Source organism: Pinus tabuliformis, chromosome 5_1 (genome assembly GCF_031772625.1).
Source record: "Pinus tabuliformis cultivar Carrire ecotype Pingquan chromosome 5_1, CPIR1, whole genome shotgun sequence".
Lineage (NCBI taxonomy): Eukaryota > Viridiplantae > Streptophyta > Pinopsida > Pinales > Pinaceae > Pinus > Pinus tabuliformis.
This window is the reverse complement of record NC_142305.1, coordinates 835,822,058-835,839,420: the sequence shown is the minus strand read 5'-3', so window position 1 is coordinate 835,839,420 and position 17,363 is coordinate 835,822,058.

Here is a 17,363-nt window from a genome sequence, read left to right as displayed (position 1 = left end):
GGTCCCCGCCGCAAGGTTTTTTAACCCAAAATTTCTCAAAATTGGACCAAACTAAATAATTTCTAGCATTTTAATTTATCTTTTTACTTGATGCAGAGAGTACATCATGCTAGATTGGCGTGAACGAGAGCATGAGGACGTGGATGTTACCGCATGGAACCATCAACCTTCACTTGATGCTTTGAGGGCGTGCGGATTGTACAAATTCTGGGCCATTCCTGGCATGAGGGCTCACGTGGATTTCTTACAGTGGCTGGTTGACAAATGGAGCATACAGGACCAGTGCTTCTTCATTGGTGGCCACCAACTAGAAATCGAGCCGGCGGACATATATTTCTTGACTGGTTTGCCTAAGAGAGGCGAAGACTTGACTCTGTTTGGGGCTAGGCCAGGTGGACAGTCTGTCGATAGCCTCCAGCTAGAGTTCTGCAACAGCCAGGCTAGAGAGAAAGGGATAGACATAAAAACCATATCCCGTCTTGAACTCATGGTGATCGCGTTTACTGTCACCAGACTTTGCAGGAGTGCCGCATTACATATTGCCACCGGATCCCAGATGCGTATGGCAGTTGATTGCTTTCGAGGCACCATCTTCAACTGGTGCGATGATGTGTTGGCCAATGTGAAAGGCCAACTGACCAGGGCCAAGAACGGACAACTAAAGACCTTTGGTTATGGGGCTTTGGTTGTGAGTTTTGGTCTAGAGAGGGTTCCCATGTTGATCCCGCAGCACCTTACTGTTGGAGCTGGGCTTCCTCGAGAGCCCAAACCGATGCGATGGGTCGCAGTTATGGCCCGTCACCCGGACGAGAGGAAAGAGATTGCTCGATTCAAACCTGAGTATTTCCAATGGTTGGAAAACGAGGTCTTTTCTATTATGGACTTCCCTCACGCTGGGGTAGATTTTCGTGGCGACCCAGACATGTCTCTTCCACCAAGAGAGTAGTGGGATGACTCAGGTAAAATCATTTTCAACATTTTTCCTATTTAAATTTTTTTTTTTTTTTTCCATCGTCCCAAAACTTATAGCAAAAGTTTCAAATGCAGATGTGGGTCCACAGTGACCAGCCGCTCTCCAGCCTTACGAGAGGAAACAACCAGTTTCAGCCGCGTCAGCCCCACAGGACGAATCAGCAGAGGTTTTGGCCGAGTTGGAGGGTCATCTCGAGCACTTGACAGGAGATATTCCAGAGACCACTATAGATGACATTCCTCGTCGACTTCAGCGCTATGTGATTGGGGTCCCAGGACCTTTTAGGAGGTTCCTTTGCAAGGTGGCCCGTGCAGTGGTTTCTTATCGAGATCATCACCAGTGATAGGATGATCGCCTATTGTGGGCACATATGACATTTTTGTTTTTTGTACTTATCATTTTTGTCGATCATAAGATGTTTTTCAACCTATGATCGAGGACGATGTATTTTTTGACACACTTCTATATATATATATATATATATATATATATATATATATATCACTATTACCGGCTTATCTTGTAAATCATGTTATGGAATGGTTTTAAATTTACATGTATGATTATTGCAAATGTCTACTTAACATTCGAGAAGCAATTGCATCTGCTAATGTATTTAAAGATCTTGGAATATGCTGATATTCAATATAATCAAATTCACGTTCCAAGAGACACACTCTCAAAAATAATCTTAATAATACTGGATTTCTAATGGCATACACTCTATTAAGTTGTAATACAACGAGTTCAGAATCTAACGTCACTATCAAACTCCAAATCCCGAATGAAATAGATTCAGATAATAACTCAATCACTGCACTATACTCGGCAATGTTGTTCATTGTTTGACCGAGGCTTATCCCATGCATAGATACTAACTCGTCAGAGGGCGAATAGATAACCCAATCTGCGGAAGAAATGTTCCGTGTATTACGACAAGCACCATCAGCGAAACCAATGTATGTTTGGAGAGGCATCGACATCTGCAATATCAAGAGTAAAACCAAGATAAGCAGGAATAATGACGAAAAAACACTCTATAAGATAAGCACACTTTTTAAACTAAAACACACTAGCTAGAAAGAAAAGCTATCCTAACTAAAAATCTCCATACCCATTGTTTAACCATAATACCTCTTCAAGTAAAGACCATTTCTGGGTTTACCTAAAGCGTCCCCGTCAAAGTCTACCAATTCATAGGCCCCTTTTGCTAGCTTTCGCTTGACAACATAGGGACCATACCACATAGGAACGAATTTTCCAGCGCCTAATTTGTCATTAGCTTGATCGTGAACTAAGACTAGATCTCCTTCTGAAAAATTTCAAGGGGCCACATTTCGATCATACTGAGCTTTCATACGTTTTGCGTGAGTCTCGATCACCAATGCAGCATCACGTCGATTCTCATCTAATTGAGCCAAGTATAATAAACGCTTTTCCTCTTCGGAAGTGGCTGGAAGTAACTCGATGGCCATTTGCAATGATGGGATTTCGCATTCAATGGGTAACACAGCTTCCAGACCATAGACTAGTTGGAAAGGAGTGAAACCTGTTGATTTTTTTACTGAAGTTCGGTATGCCCAAAGCGGTGAAAATAGCATGTTATGCCAATTCGACCGATGAATCCCAGTGATTCGTCGGATCATGAGGACTAAAACTTTGTTGATGGATTCAACCAGACCATTAGCTTGTGGATAATAAGGGGTTGAACTATCGTGACGCAAACCAAGCTGGCCTGTAAGTTCAATCATCATAACATTTTGAAAATGACGCCCATGATCAGTGATTATCGCTTGTGGGACACCAAACCTAGCAATTATGTGATTGAACACAAAAATTGCAACTGTCTTGTCGTCTGCCTCAAATGTAGGCATCGCCTCAGCCCACTTGGTAAAATAATCTACCGCAAGGATGATATACGCATGGCCCCCGGCCGAGTGAGGGTTACATGTAATAAAATCGATACCCCATTTGGAAAAAGGACCAACGGCAATTATAGGGTGGAGAGGAGCAGGTGGAGTGCGCATCTTTCGATCAAAAATTTGGCAGTTGTGGCATTTTCGGACCGCCGTATTACAATCTTTAAACAAAGACGGCTAGAATTAGCCAGCACACAATATCTTTTGGGCTGTGGCATACCCAGACATATGACCGCCACACGCTCCAGAGTGAGTCATTTAGAACTCTTTCAGCTTCTTCGTGTGTTAAGCAACGTCGAAAAACAGAGTCTGCCCCACGGTGATAAAGAGTATCTCCAATAATCCTGTATTGTTGGGACTGGAATCGAATTTTCCAACATTCTGACCTTGAAATTTCTGGTCGAAAGGATTGGGTCTGGAGATAAACGATGATATCCCCATACCATGGATCTAAATGGCTTTCCAGATTCCAGTGATAGTCAAAAACAGGCCTATTCATCGGACTGTAATTAATGAGGGAGTCTCAACGTGTATTATGTCGATACAATGTTGGAGATCACTTGGTTCTCCTTCACTAAATCAATCCCCGACGATTCTAAAGGCCTTTGATGGCCATGGGATTAATACTTTTGGCATTCTATAGGATTTGCCTATAGGGGTTGAAGGAAAAACCGTTAATCTAGATGTGGAGGTGGTTGATGCCCCTATAGTTTACAATCTTCTCTTGGGTCGAAGTTGGTCTTACGCTATGACAGCGGTCATTTCATCGGTCTTTCAGGTTATAAAGTTTCCTCATAATGGAAAGATCGTAACAATAGACTAGCTGGCTTACTTTTCATCTGACCCAGCCTCTTCGGAAAGTATTCAGCATGTTGGTAAAACGACTATCCCATATAAGGATGTTGGAGTAGGACTAGTTAAAGATGCCGGTTTACTAGGAACTTTTCCTTTTCCTCTGATCAACGCATCGTCTTCATTTGCAACCATTCATATGATTACATCAGACACCATTGTTTATGATGATCCTTGGATCATTCCTTCTGAATCTAAGATAGACTCATTTGGTGATGTCATGCCTTTGAGTCCATATGAAATTGCGTATGAGGTCGTGCAATCGTTTACCAACCCATCTTCAACCGAAATTGACTTCATGAATGTGGTCCGTGAGGAATAACTTTTCACATCAAGCTCGGATTTAATCACGTTTTCTAAACTTGTTCACTCTGATGAGAAAATTCGTGAAATCCTATGTGTAGATGATTTACCATGGGAAGATCTCCATCACAGATCTTCGTTTTTACCCGAGAATGATCATTTTGAAAATGATTTTTCATCAATTTTTACGACTGAATATGTCAAGGAACCTCATAATCCAATGAAACATCCTGATTCAGAGTTAAATTTGGGAAACATCTCTCGAACTATTCCTATTGACATTTCGGTTAAGCCCGGAATTGTTAAGAACATTCATATAGGTGCCTCGTGTACAAATGACGAAATTCAAATATATAAGGCCCTATTTCAAGAATTTCGTGACATGTTTGCCTGGTCCTATGAGGAAATGCCAGGAATTGATCCCGCGATTGTTGTTCATGAGATCAAGACTTACCCAGATGCTAAACCCGTCCAGCAAATTTTGCGTCAGATTCACCCAAGAAAAGCTGCTGCAATTAAAGCAGAAGTTGAAAAATTACTCAAAGCAGGTTTCATTTATCTGATCCCGTTAACGGATTGGGTATCGAATATTGTTCCGGTTAACAAAAAGCAAGGAACAATAAGAATATGCATCGATTATAGGGACATTAATCGAGCCTGTCCAAAGGACAATTACCCAACTCCCTATATCGATCAAATCATTGATGATTGTGCCAGCAGCGAAATATTCTCCTTCATGGATGGTTTTTCCGGATACAATCAAATCAATATTCTACCTGCCAATCAACCAAAGACGGCTTTCATTTGCCCATGGGGGACATTTTCTTATTGCAAGTTACCTTTTGGGCTCAAGAATGCCGAAGCAACTTTTCAAAAGGCCATGTCTTATGCGTTTCATGACATCAAGCACATTGTGCAACCCTATCTCGATGACTTGCCTGCTCATTCATTACATCGAGTTGATCACCTTGTCCATTTACGAGCAATCTTTATGAGGTGTAGGCATTATCGGATTAGGTTGAATCCACACAAGTGTGTTTTCTGTATAGAAACGGGTTGATTGCTAGGTTTTGTTGTTTCGAAAGCCGGCATTTGCGTCGATCCCTCGAAGGTCAAAGCTATTGTCAAATTGCCTCCTCCTTCGAGTCTTCGCCAACTCCAAAGTTTGCAAGGGAAAGAAAACTTTTTACGACGATTCATTCCTAACTACGCCGAGGTTACAAAGTGTTTTACCCGGTTGTTGAAACAGAATACTCCATTCTATTGGGATGAGGTAGCTCAGAAATCCTTTGATGCACTAAAACACGCGTTGACCCATGCACCGTTATTGCATCCTCCCAACTACAACCAGGATTACTTCTTGTATCTCGCCGCCTCTCATTCCACCATTGGAATGGTCTTAGTTCAGGAAGATGAATTCAGAACTGAGCATGTGATATATTACCTTAGTCGAACCTTAAATCCAACTGAGCTAAAATACTCACATGTGGAAAAATTGGCATTGGCAGTTGTTCAAGCTGTCCAACGTTTTCGTCACTACATTTTACTACGTAAAACTACAGTAATTTCGGATTGCAACCCTATGATCTACATTCTAACCAAGCAATTGCTAGGGGGAAAGTACTCTAAATGGATTGTTATCCTGCAGGAGTTCGACTTGGAATTTGAGAAATCTAAGTCTAAGAAATCTTTAGTCTTTGTGGAGTTAATGTGTGATTTCTCGCGTGTTGACACGGAAACTGTGGCGGAGGAGCCCATTGCGAACGAATCCTTGTTTCTGATCAGCACTTTAGATCCGTGGTATGGGGATATCATCGTTTATCTCCAGACCCAATCCTTTCGGCCAGAAATATCAAGGTCAGAACATCGGAAAATATGATTCCAGTCCCAACAATACAGGATTATTGGAGATACTCTTTATCGCCGTGGGGCAGACTCTGTTTTTCGACGTTGCATAACTCACGAGGAAGCTGAAAGGGTTCTAAATGACTGTCACTCTGGAGCGTGTGGCGATCATATGTCTGGGTATGCCACAGCCCAAAAGATATTGCGCACTGGCTACTTCTAGCTGTCTTTATTTAAAGATTGTATCACTGTGGTCCGAAAATGCCACAACTGCCAAATTTTTTATCAAAAGATGCGCGCTCCACCTGCTCCTCTCCACCCTATAATTTCCGTTGGTCCTTTTGCCAAATGGGCTATCGATTTTATTACATGTAACCCTCGCTCGGTCGGGGGGCATGCGTATATTATCCTTGCGGTAGATTATTTTACCAAGTGGGTCGAGGCGATGCCTACATTTGAGGCAGACGACAAGACAGCTGCAATTTTCGTGTTCAATAATATAATTGCTAGGTTTGGTGTCCCGCAAGCGATAATCACTAATCATGGGCATCATTTTCGAAACTTTATGATGACCGAACTTATAGGCCAGCTTGGTTTGCGTCACGATAGTTCAACCCCTTATTATCCACAAGCTAATGGTCTGATTGAATCCATCAACAAAGTTTTAGTCATCATGATCTGACGAATCATTGGGATTCATCATTCGAATTGGCATAACATGCTATTTTCAGCGCTTTGGGCATACCGAACTTCAGTAAAAACATCAACAGGGTTCACTCCTTTCCAACTAGTCAATGGTCTGGAAGCTGTGTTACCCATTGAATGCGAAATCCCATCACTGCAAATGGTCATCGAGTTACTTCTAGCCACTTCCAAAGAGGAAAAGCGTTTATTATACCTGGCGCAATTAGATGAGAATCGACGTGATGCTGCATTGGCGATCGAGACTCACGCAAAACGTATGAAAGCTCAGTATGATCAAAATGTGACCCCTCGAAATTTTTCGGAAGGAGATCTAGTCTTAGTTTACGATCAAGCTAATGACAAATTAGGCGCTGGAAAATTCATTCCTATGTGGCATGGTCCCTATGTTGTCAAGTGAAAGCTAGCAAAAGGGGCCTATGAATTGGTAGACTTTGACGGGGACTCTTTGGGTAAACCCAGGAATGGTCTTTACTTGAAGAGGTATTATGCTTAAATAATGGGTATGGAGATTTTTAGTTAGGATAGCTTTTCTTTATAGCTAGTGTGTTTTAGTTTAAAAAGTGTGCTTAGCTTAGAGAGTGTTTTTCCGTCATTATTCCTGCTTATCTTGGTTTTACTCTTGATATTGCAGATGTCGATGCCTCTCCAAACATACATTGGTCTCGCTGATGGTGCTTGTCGTAATACACGAAACATTTCTTCCGTAGCTTGGATTATCTATTCGCCCTCTGACGAGTTAGTATCTATGCATGGGGTAAGCCTCAGTCAAACAACGAACAACATTGCCGAGTATAGTGCAGTGATTGAGTTATTATCTGAATCTATTTCATTCAGGATTCGGAGTTTGATAGTGAGGTTAGATTCTGAACTCGTTGTATTACATCTTAATAGAGTGTATGCCATTAGAAATCCAGTATTATTAAGATTATTTTTGAGAGTGCGTCTGTTGGAACGTGAATTTGATTATATTGAATATCAGCATATTCCAAGATCTTTAAATACATTAGCAGATGCAATTTCTTCTCGAATGTCAAGTAGACATCTGCAATAATCATACATGTAAATTTAAAACCATTCCATAACATGATTTACAAAATAAGCCGGTAATAGTGATATATATATATATAGAAGTGTGTCAAAAAATACATCGTCCTCGATCATAGGTTGAAAAACACCTTATGATTGGCAAAAATGATAAGTACAAAAAACAAAAATGTCATATGTGCCCACAATAGGTGATCATCCTATCACTGGTGATGATCTCGATAAGAAACCACTGCACGGGCCACCTTGCAAAGGAACCTCCTGGTAGAAGAGCCATGTCTGGGTCACCACGAAAATCTACCCCAGTGTAAGGGAAGTCCTGAATAGAAAAGACCTCGTTTTCCAACCATTGGAAATACTCAGGTTTGAATCAAGCAACCTTTGTCCTCTCGTCCGGGTGACGAGCCATAACTGCGACCCATCGCATCAGTTTGGGCTCTCAAGGAAGCCCAGCTCCAACAGTAAGGTGCTGCGGGATCAACATGGGAACCCTCTCCAAACCAAAACTCACAACCAAAGCCCCATAACCAAAGGTCTTTAGTTGTCCGTTCTTGGCCCTGGTCAGTTGGCCTTTCACATTGGCCAACACAGCATCGCACCAGTTGAAGATGGTGCCTCGAAAGCAATCAACTGCCATACGCATCTGGGATCTGGTGGCAATATGTAATGCGGCACTCCCGCAAAGTCTCGTGACAGTAAACGCAATCACCATGAGTTCAGGACGGGATATGGTTTTTATATCTATCGCTTTGTCTCTAGCCTGGCTGTTGCAGAACTCTAGCCAGAGGCTATCGACAGACTGGCCACCTAGCCTAGCCCCAAACAGAGTCAAGTCTTCGCCTCTCTTAGGCAAACCAGTCAAGAAATATATGTCCGCCGACTCGATTTCAAGCTGGTGGCCACCAATGAAGAAGCATTGGTTCTGTATGCTCCATCTGTCAACCAGCCACTGTAAGAAATCCACCTGAGCCCTCATGCCAGGAATGGCCCAGAATTTGTACAAGTCGCACGCCCTCAAAGCATCAAGTGAAGGTTGATGGTTCCATGCGGCAGCATCCACGTTCTCATGCTCTCGTTCATGCCAATCTAGCATGATGTACTCTCTGCATCAAGTAAAAAGATAAATTAAAATGCTAGAAATTATTTTGTTTGGTCCAATTTTGAGAAATTTTGGGTTTAAAACCCTTGCTGCGGGGACCGCACCCTCCGGGTTAGACACAATGCATGGGACCGCACCTTGTCTACATGGAAGGTGCGAACCCCTGACTTTTTCCCAATGGAGAAAAAGTCGGGGTACGCAGGCCAGCAGTGGTACACTTGCGGGCCCCCGCGCGCGGTTTTTAAGCCTAAAAACCCTCCAAAAAATGAAATGAATGCCTAAAACAAAAAATGAAATGGTTAAAAATGAAGAGTAGGATGATGTGGATTACCTGGAGAAGACAGCGTTCGATTCCGACGGTTGGATTTTCTGCAATCTTCACGGGAAGTTTTCTAAACAAAAGCACTATTTTCTCACCCAAAACTCAAACGGTAAAAATGAATTGACGAAGGCCCTTTTTATAAGTTTTTTGAGTAAATAAATTGCAAATTTTTTTATGTTTCACTTTGAAAAGGTATTTTTGCGACTTTTTTATCCATTTCAAACAAGTATGATTAATGTTTGCGTTTTGTTCAGGATAACGGATTATTCAGGCGAAATCTATCATTTTCGACGAAAAAACATTTAGAGTCACCTTTAAGCTCTTTTCTGACTCCTGAAACATGAAAAGATTGTCGAGTTTTTCTTTTAGACTCGTTAAAACGAGATTAAAAGACGGTCCACTTACAGCTCTTTTCTGACCGTAAAAACATGAAAAGATTGCTGGATTTTTGTCGTTTCAAATTCGATATTGGTTATAAAATCACGTGTCATTGATCGCTTTTTTACTTTTTCGGGTCAAGGGCACTAATGACAAAAAGTACTCCTTGGTCGTAAAAGATCAAGCGGTTCTCTCAAGTATTATTTTATACTTTTTCGGGCTTGGGAGACACAAATTTACGAAAAAGGTCAACCATGGAGTCTTCTTAAGTTTTTCAGACTCTCTAAAATTGAAAAACGCCGAGTTTCTCCTATACTGGACTCGTTAAAATTTCACAGTAAAGGACCTGTTCAATTACAAACAGGAACGAACCACTCCTTCTTAGGTTTCGAATTTAAACTAAGTTGGACTCATCCAAAGGATGAGCTTATAATCAAGCAAATGTTATCCTCCTCAAGCTTGTCAAAAATAAAGAGGTACTTGCCAGAAATGGTGGGGGAAAAGAGAGAAAAATGAGCCTGTTTGTCATAATTTGTAACCACTCTTGAATACAACACTTTTATTCACCTGGGTTGGGAAATCCTTTGCCTAACAGTTGATCAAACCACATTGAAAGTCTTCAGCTGGTTTCTGGGTATTAACTTTGGGTCAATTATCACCAAGCCATCTGTCGTGTCGTTATGTGTTCAAGAGGTCACTGCCAATAAGCCATTCATCTGCAAAATATTTGTCATCCATCTTGACCATTCCTGAGTCAGTCCTTGCAACTAAATTTCTTCAACTTGATCTATGATTTCGTGTTGTGGGCTTGCCTGCGACGGATCGCTTTCTATCGACTTCAGCTCATTATCTAGAAAGATGATCTAGAAATCGTCAGTACCTTGAGATCTGCATGCCTCAATGGCAGGTTTCTCGCCTTTGACGACAGGTTTCATCATTGACCTTCGATCAAAGGATTCCATGACATGTTCGACATCAACACATTTATTCACATCTCATGGATTGTACTGGGTACTTTGAGAGCCATTGACATCACTGGTGGTTTCTCTCACACTTGTTAACAGTTTACATCATTGACTGGTAATCAAGCGGTTTCTACCATGTTCGACATCAACACATTCATTCGCATGGATAGAATCGTACTATTTCGGGAAGTAGAAATGAAGACCCTGGATCTAGTTTCCACAATCCAAGTTGCGAGGAATTTTGTATTCATTATATAATGGACTATTCATAAAACAGATGGATGCGTCCATACTGTGTCCACATGAGTCTATACTTGTGATGTTTTACAAGATCATTCCTGTATCAGAGCAGTAGTTAGTTTTCTAAGTCAGTTTTGATCTGAGTATGGGAATTCCTACCTTAGCGATGATATGATCTCATATATATCTTGCATTGAATGTTTTTACAGGTTCCAACCGGGCTCTCCACAAGATGATCCTCGAAATGATAAAGTACTTCACTCTTCCTAAATGATAAATGAAATCCTCATCTACTACAGACTTTTCACTTTAGGGGGCAATCTGTTACACAAAAATATCGTCAGCATGATTATTTGCAGTCAGTATGGGTCTATCATCACTTTTACTGTCCTCCTAAGCAAGTCTCAGACCTCAGCTCTTCAAGTCAAGCTTTGAAAATAAGAGAAAGACATTAAAAATCAATGAAACTCTGGTTCCGCACTTTCTCTCACTGTTACCTGCGGTCCCGCACCTTCTGTTTACAAAAACTGTGGACCTGCCCGCTCTGTCCCTAAAGGTGTGGGTGCAGACCCCTGTGAAAGTCAAAAAGGCGCAAGTTTATTCTAAAAAACTCACTTTGGGTTAATTCTAGATGATTCTAGAAGGAATTTTGACGTGGATTGGCCGCTCTTAGGTGGTTCATGCATCCCAAAAAAGAAGGAGCTAATCCCTTGATGAAAGGAGCTATCCCTTTGAAGGAGGGCTTTATCCCTTTGAAGGAGGACCTAGTAATTTCCCTCCATTGCACTATAAATGCAGGCATTGGGCTGGTTGCTGGAGAGGTTAGAAGCTAAACATTTTTTAGGGTAAATGCTGGTGAAATTAATACTTCCTAGTTGAGCTTAAGAGGAAAGATCACATACCTTTTTGGCTTCATTGGGAAGTGAGTGAAACTTGTCAAAGTAGAGGAGACTTCTTGCTGGACCCTGGGAGGAGCTTGTACAGCGTCAAGGCACAGGTTGTAAATTTCTTCTTCTTTTGAATTAATACAATCAAACTCATTTTTCTCAACAAGTATCTCATGTTATTTGTTTCATGAACTCCTTGACTTTCATGTTAAATATGTTTTACGATATTGGCTTTTCAGGTGCTATTTAATTTTTTTGATTGTTTGTGTTTGCAGATTCGCGACAAAGGAGCTCATTTGGATCGAAGGAGCGAGGGCATCCACAAACTTGCATTGGACCTAAGGTAGGCCCTAAAACACTTGTTTGCCTCTGTTTATAAAAGCATATTTAGAGAAAGATAGTGTCTGGTTGGTTTGCTTGTCATTAGGTCTTCTTTAGATTCTAGGAAGGTCTATCTTGTCCGCAAGATCGACTTATTCCGTGTGACACCAGGAATCTGATGGAGGTGGATAAGAATACAAGGCTTGGATGCTTGGAATAATCCCAATTTCAAATCCTCAAGTGACTGAGAAGCTCCAGATGAACTCCTTGGGAGGACCCTTTAGTATGAGACAATGAAGGTGAACTATGAGATGAACTCAATGGTTAAGCCATTATTACTTCTTCTCAAAAGAAAAAAGGAAAGGATATTTGTTTATGGCTTTTAAAAATATTGAAATTAACAAGGAATTACTCAATATTGGTCCAAGAAGCAACTGCTTGGGTTTGACATGTTTATCGTGGGCAGTTATTTTTAGAAACAAAAACTTTATCTTTTCATATTTTAAGAGTCGAGAAAAGGATGTAAAGGTGAATCTAGTTGCTTTCAATGGTTTAGCAAGCTTGAAAGGACAAGTTGCTCGATGATATTTTCAAATTTAAAGAGTCAAAAAATATTGAAATGACCAATCAGGTGAATCTAGGTAAAAGGAGTACCAAGTAACCATGAATTGCAATATACACCTCAACAAATAAATTTACCAAGGACTTGACGTACATGCAAGCAATCTCCCTGAATGCTGTGTTCGGTTTATCATGTTTACAGGGCAACAAACTCGACTTCCTATGGATAAAGGTTTGCAACCTATGGGGGTCTCCCTTTATATACGTGACAATACGGGGAGCATAAGTCCGTGCTAGAGTTGTCAAATGCCGAAGCGAACTACAACTGCTAAGTTTTAAAGATGCCAGAACACGTCTCTAGCGTAGACCACTAAATATGAACATTAATGTTTCAAATGCTCCTTAGATTGATTGATATATTTTAAAAATTAATCTTGGAATTATGTTGCAATTTCAAGGCCTTAACGATGTTACCTGTTCCTAAAATGCAACTAGATGATGAAATGAAATCCTTCAATTCAATGAAAGCTATCTATGTAAGGAAGAAGATCACTCAAATCATGCATCAAACCAAATGAAAAAGTGCATCCATGACAATATTCAAATGCTAAATGCAAAATATGAAATCTAATCTTTCATATGATAAGCAAATACAATGCCAAAACACACCTTAAAGAAAAACTTCCTTAAGATATAATGATGATTTTTCTCTTTTCACTTAAATGTAATCAATGCAATCTAGTGCAAAAGTAAAAGAGAATGCAAGCAAGCCAACAAATATGAAAATCTCTCACATTAATGATTTCAATGCAACCTAAAAATGCTTCGAAAACTATGAAAAAGGAAACACTTGCACTTTTACTTTTCGAAACACAAAACTCAAAGCAAACACTTTCAATTCAAATGAGACAATCAATTTGTAATCTATTGTTTGTCAAACATAAATTAAGTGACTTTCAAAGTATCTACTAATGAAAACAACTTAATACATAAGAACCAAAAGTGATCTACAAAGGATGTTTGAAGACACAAAGACTCTTTAAAATACTTAATTGATCTTTGATCTCTGATGATAAGACCAACGAGTGGACGAAGGTTGACCTAGAAGACCTAAAAACCCAAAAAGGTTGATCAAACTTCAAGCGCACTCAAACCAAGTTAAAATTAATTTCAATCAGATAATAAGGGAGTCAACTGATATCACACTAGTAAATCACTGGGAGAAGGCAAAAAGAACTGATAATAAGAAGACAAACCCTAAATTTCTATAACTTCTGGAATCATCGCACTTGTTAAGAAGAAAGTAGTGATCATCGCTACTATAATCAACAAACCCATGATATCATCACGAATATTAGGGTCAAAAACGCGATGGTCCAGAAAAGTAAAGAAAAAGAACAAAATCTTCAAGAACAACTCAAATTAACAACTTTCAAGCATCTACTAGAAAGTGAGACTGACTACAGACAAGTAGTAACGGCTACGAATGAATGGTTGATCAAACTCGTCAAAAGACAAGGTGAAGAAATGTAAGGAAAAGAGCATAGGCTCCCCAATGGAGTCACCATTTTGCTGACAAGGTTAATATTCTCTATGGACATAGACGATCCCTCTAGCCCAATGAGTGGGTCTAGCAACTGAAACCACCTCATCTATGAGAAACCACCTCCATCTCACCGCTCTAGAAGCTTCTAGATCATGAAGCCTCTCATCTCCTTTGGGAAAATTACCTTTTTGGGATCATCGTGGGTATGCAAGGGAACAGAGCGATGCCATCACAAGTCAAACATAGTGCAACAGGCGACGATCATTGTTTTAAGCCTCATAAGAGCGATCACTCTCATTTTAGGGTTTTAAGAGTTATTTCTTCAGGAAAAGCTCAAGGCATTTTCCAAACAAAGTCTTAGGATGGATTTGAGCTGTATACATGGATGCGTATACTGTATAAAGGTCATGTTTCAAGCACTTCGTGGTATGTCACAAGGAAGTGTTGGAGGCGTGAAAAAATATTGTGTAACAAGTAGACATAGGTCGGATATATATGATATAGTGAGAGATGGCAGGTTGTTGGACACTCCAGATAGGAGGGGCGATGAGTACAGGTACTATTCTAGTTCTGGTTCTGATAGACACCATGATCGTCATCGTTATCATCCTTACAGGAGGAGTGATAAATGATACTTACCAGATGATTTTAATAAAGCAAAACTACCTACTTTTGATGGAGATGTGAAGAAGATAGAAGATGCATATGCTTGGATACTTGGGATGAACAAATTCTTTGAGTTGTGTGAGTACACAGATAACATGAAGGCAAAAATAACTATCTTCAGCTTGAAAGGTAAAGTAGACATCTGGTGGGAAGATGTTAAGCGGGCAAGAGACATCAGGACAGATGACTTAAGTTGGTGGGAGTTCAAGAGGCTTTTAAGGAAGAAGTACTTATTAGAGAGGTACTATGACAGTGAGGCTAAAGAATTCTATGAGCTAAAGATGGGATCAATGACAGGCGAAGAGCACGCGACCAATTTTCTGGAGTTATTGAGGTATGTACGATGTCTTACTGATGAGAAGACTAAAGTTCAAAGATTTGTGAGTGGTTTTCCATTAACATTTAGAGATCAGATTGAGAATTATGAGCCTCAATCACTTGAGGAAGTCATTGGGAAATTGAAGCATTGCTATGAACAATCAAAGCGTAAGAATGAATATCATGAGCATTGATGGAAGGGAAAAGAAAAAGGTAGAGGTAAATGGTAGCCTAAGAGAACAAGGCATCATAATGTATATGGGAAAGAACATGTGGCATCGTAAAAGAGATTTAATGCAGCTAGACAGGGACATGGGTCACAACAATAGAAACAACACAGAGGTGAGGGAACTGGTCAGTTGGAATGTTGGGCATGTGGTGCAGAACACCTCAGGAGATATTGTTCGCAACATCAGGGTGGTAGGCCTCAAATATACAATGCACATGAGGCGCAGACTGTTGGGGATGTTGGTCACAGTATTCCACTATCTATACAGTAGTGGACAACAGGCAGGCATAACACCATGCATATATCATTAAGATGGACGGTAAGATATGTGATCAAGTTATTTATATTTTGATTGACCCTGGATGTAATTATATCTATGTTAGTATTGACTTGGTGGATAAGTGTTGTCTGAGTAAGGAATTTCATGAAAAATCTTGGTTAGTGCAGTTGGTTACAGGTACAAAGAAGCGAGTTCATCATTGGGTAAGAGCTAGCAAATTTGACTTGAATGGTATGCCTATCGCAACACATTTAAATGTATTACCGTTGGGTTCATACAATATGTTGTTGGGCATGGATTGCTTGTATCTACATAGAACCAAGGTAGACTGCTATGATACAACTATTGAGTGTGTTGATGACAATGGGGAACTAAGGATCTTACAGGGTAAGAAGAAAGACACATCAATTAGGATGGTGACAACTATGAAAACAAAGCCTAGCCATAGGAAAGGGTGTATGTTATTTGCAGTACACATTTCTAGTGATAAGGGTAGGGAGCTTGAGGATGCATATGTTTTGAGCAAGTACCCATTTTTGCAATAGTTTCATGATGTATTTCTAGAGGACATTAAGCGTTGCCACCTCATAGGGAAGTAGACTTTTCTATTGAGTTAGTGCCAGGGGAAACTCTAGCATCAAAAGCACCTTATAGGATGAGCACATCTGAGTTGGTTGAGTTAAAGTTGCAGTTGAAGGAAATGTTGGAAAATGGATACATTAGGCCAAGTGTATCACCTTGGGGTGCATTAGTATTTTTCATGAAGAAGAAATATGGTACTTTCAGATTATGCATTGATTACATGCAGTTTAACAAAGTGACTATCAAGAAAATGTACCCTTTGCCGAGGATTGATGAGTTGTTTGATCAGCTGAAGGGAGAAAAAATGTTCTCAAAGATTGATTTGAGATCTGGATACCATCAGGTACGCATCAAAGAGGAGGACATTTACAAGATTGCGTCCATGACCATGCATGGGAATTATGAGTTTGTTGTTGTTCCATTTGGCTTAACTAATGCTCCAACTATGTTTATGTGCTTGATGAATAGTGTGTTGTGTCTGTATTTGGATAATTTTGTTATTGTGTTCATTGATGATATATTGGTATATTCTAAAAATGAGGAAGAGCATGTTGAGAATTTAGTAGCAGTGTTGAGGTTGTTGAGAGAGCATCAATTGTATGCTAATCTCAATAAGTGTAGTTTCTTTCAGACTGAGGTACACTACTTGGGACATGTTGTCTCCAAGGAGGGAATTGTAGTAGATACAAAGAAGATAAGGGCCATCATGGAGTGGGTAGATCCTAACAGTGTGGATAAGTTGAGATATTTCATGGGTCTGGAAGTATATTATAGGAGGTTCATCAAGAAATTCTCACAGATTGCTTATCCTATCACATCATTGAAAAGGAAAGGTAAGTAGTTTGAATGGACAAAGGAGTGTGAGGCTAGCTTTGAGAAACTTAAGAATTTGTTGACACATGCACCAATACTACATATTGTAGATCTGGACAAAGAGTTTGTGGTATGAAAAGATGCTTGCAAGAGAGTGCTTGGTGGAGTCCTTATGCAGGATGGACAAGTGGTATGTTATGAGTCCCGAAAATTAAATCAGCATGAGCAGAACTACCCGACACATGATATTGCGTTAGAAATGATCATACATGCATTGAAGATGTGGAGACACTATCTTCTTGGTAGGAGGTTTGTACTTATGAGTGGTCACACTTGGTTGAACTATGTTTTTGACCAACCGAATTTGAATGTCAGGCAGGCTAGATGGTTGGCCACGATTAATGAGTTTGATTTGGAGATTAAGTACATCAAAGGTAAAGAGAATAGGGTGGTAGATTCTCTCGGTATATGGGTACATGTAAATCTCTTGGCATCTATGAGCTCCTATGGGATAG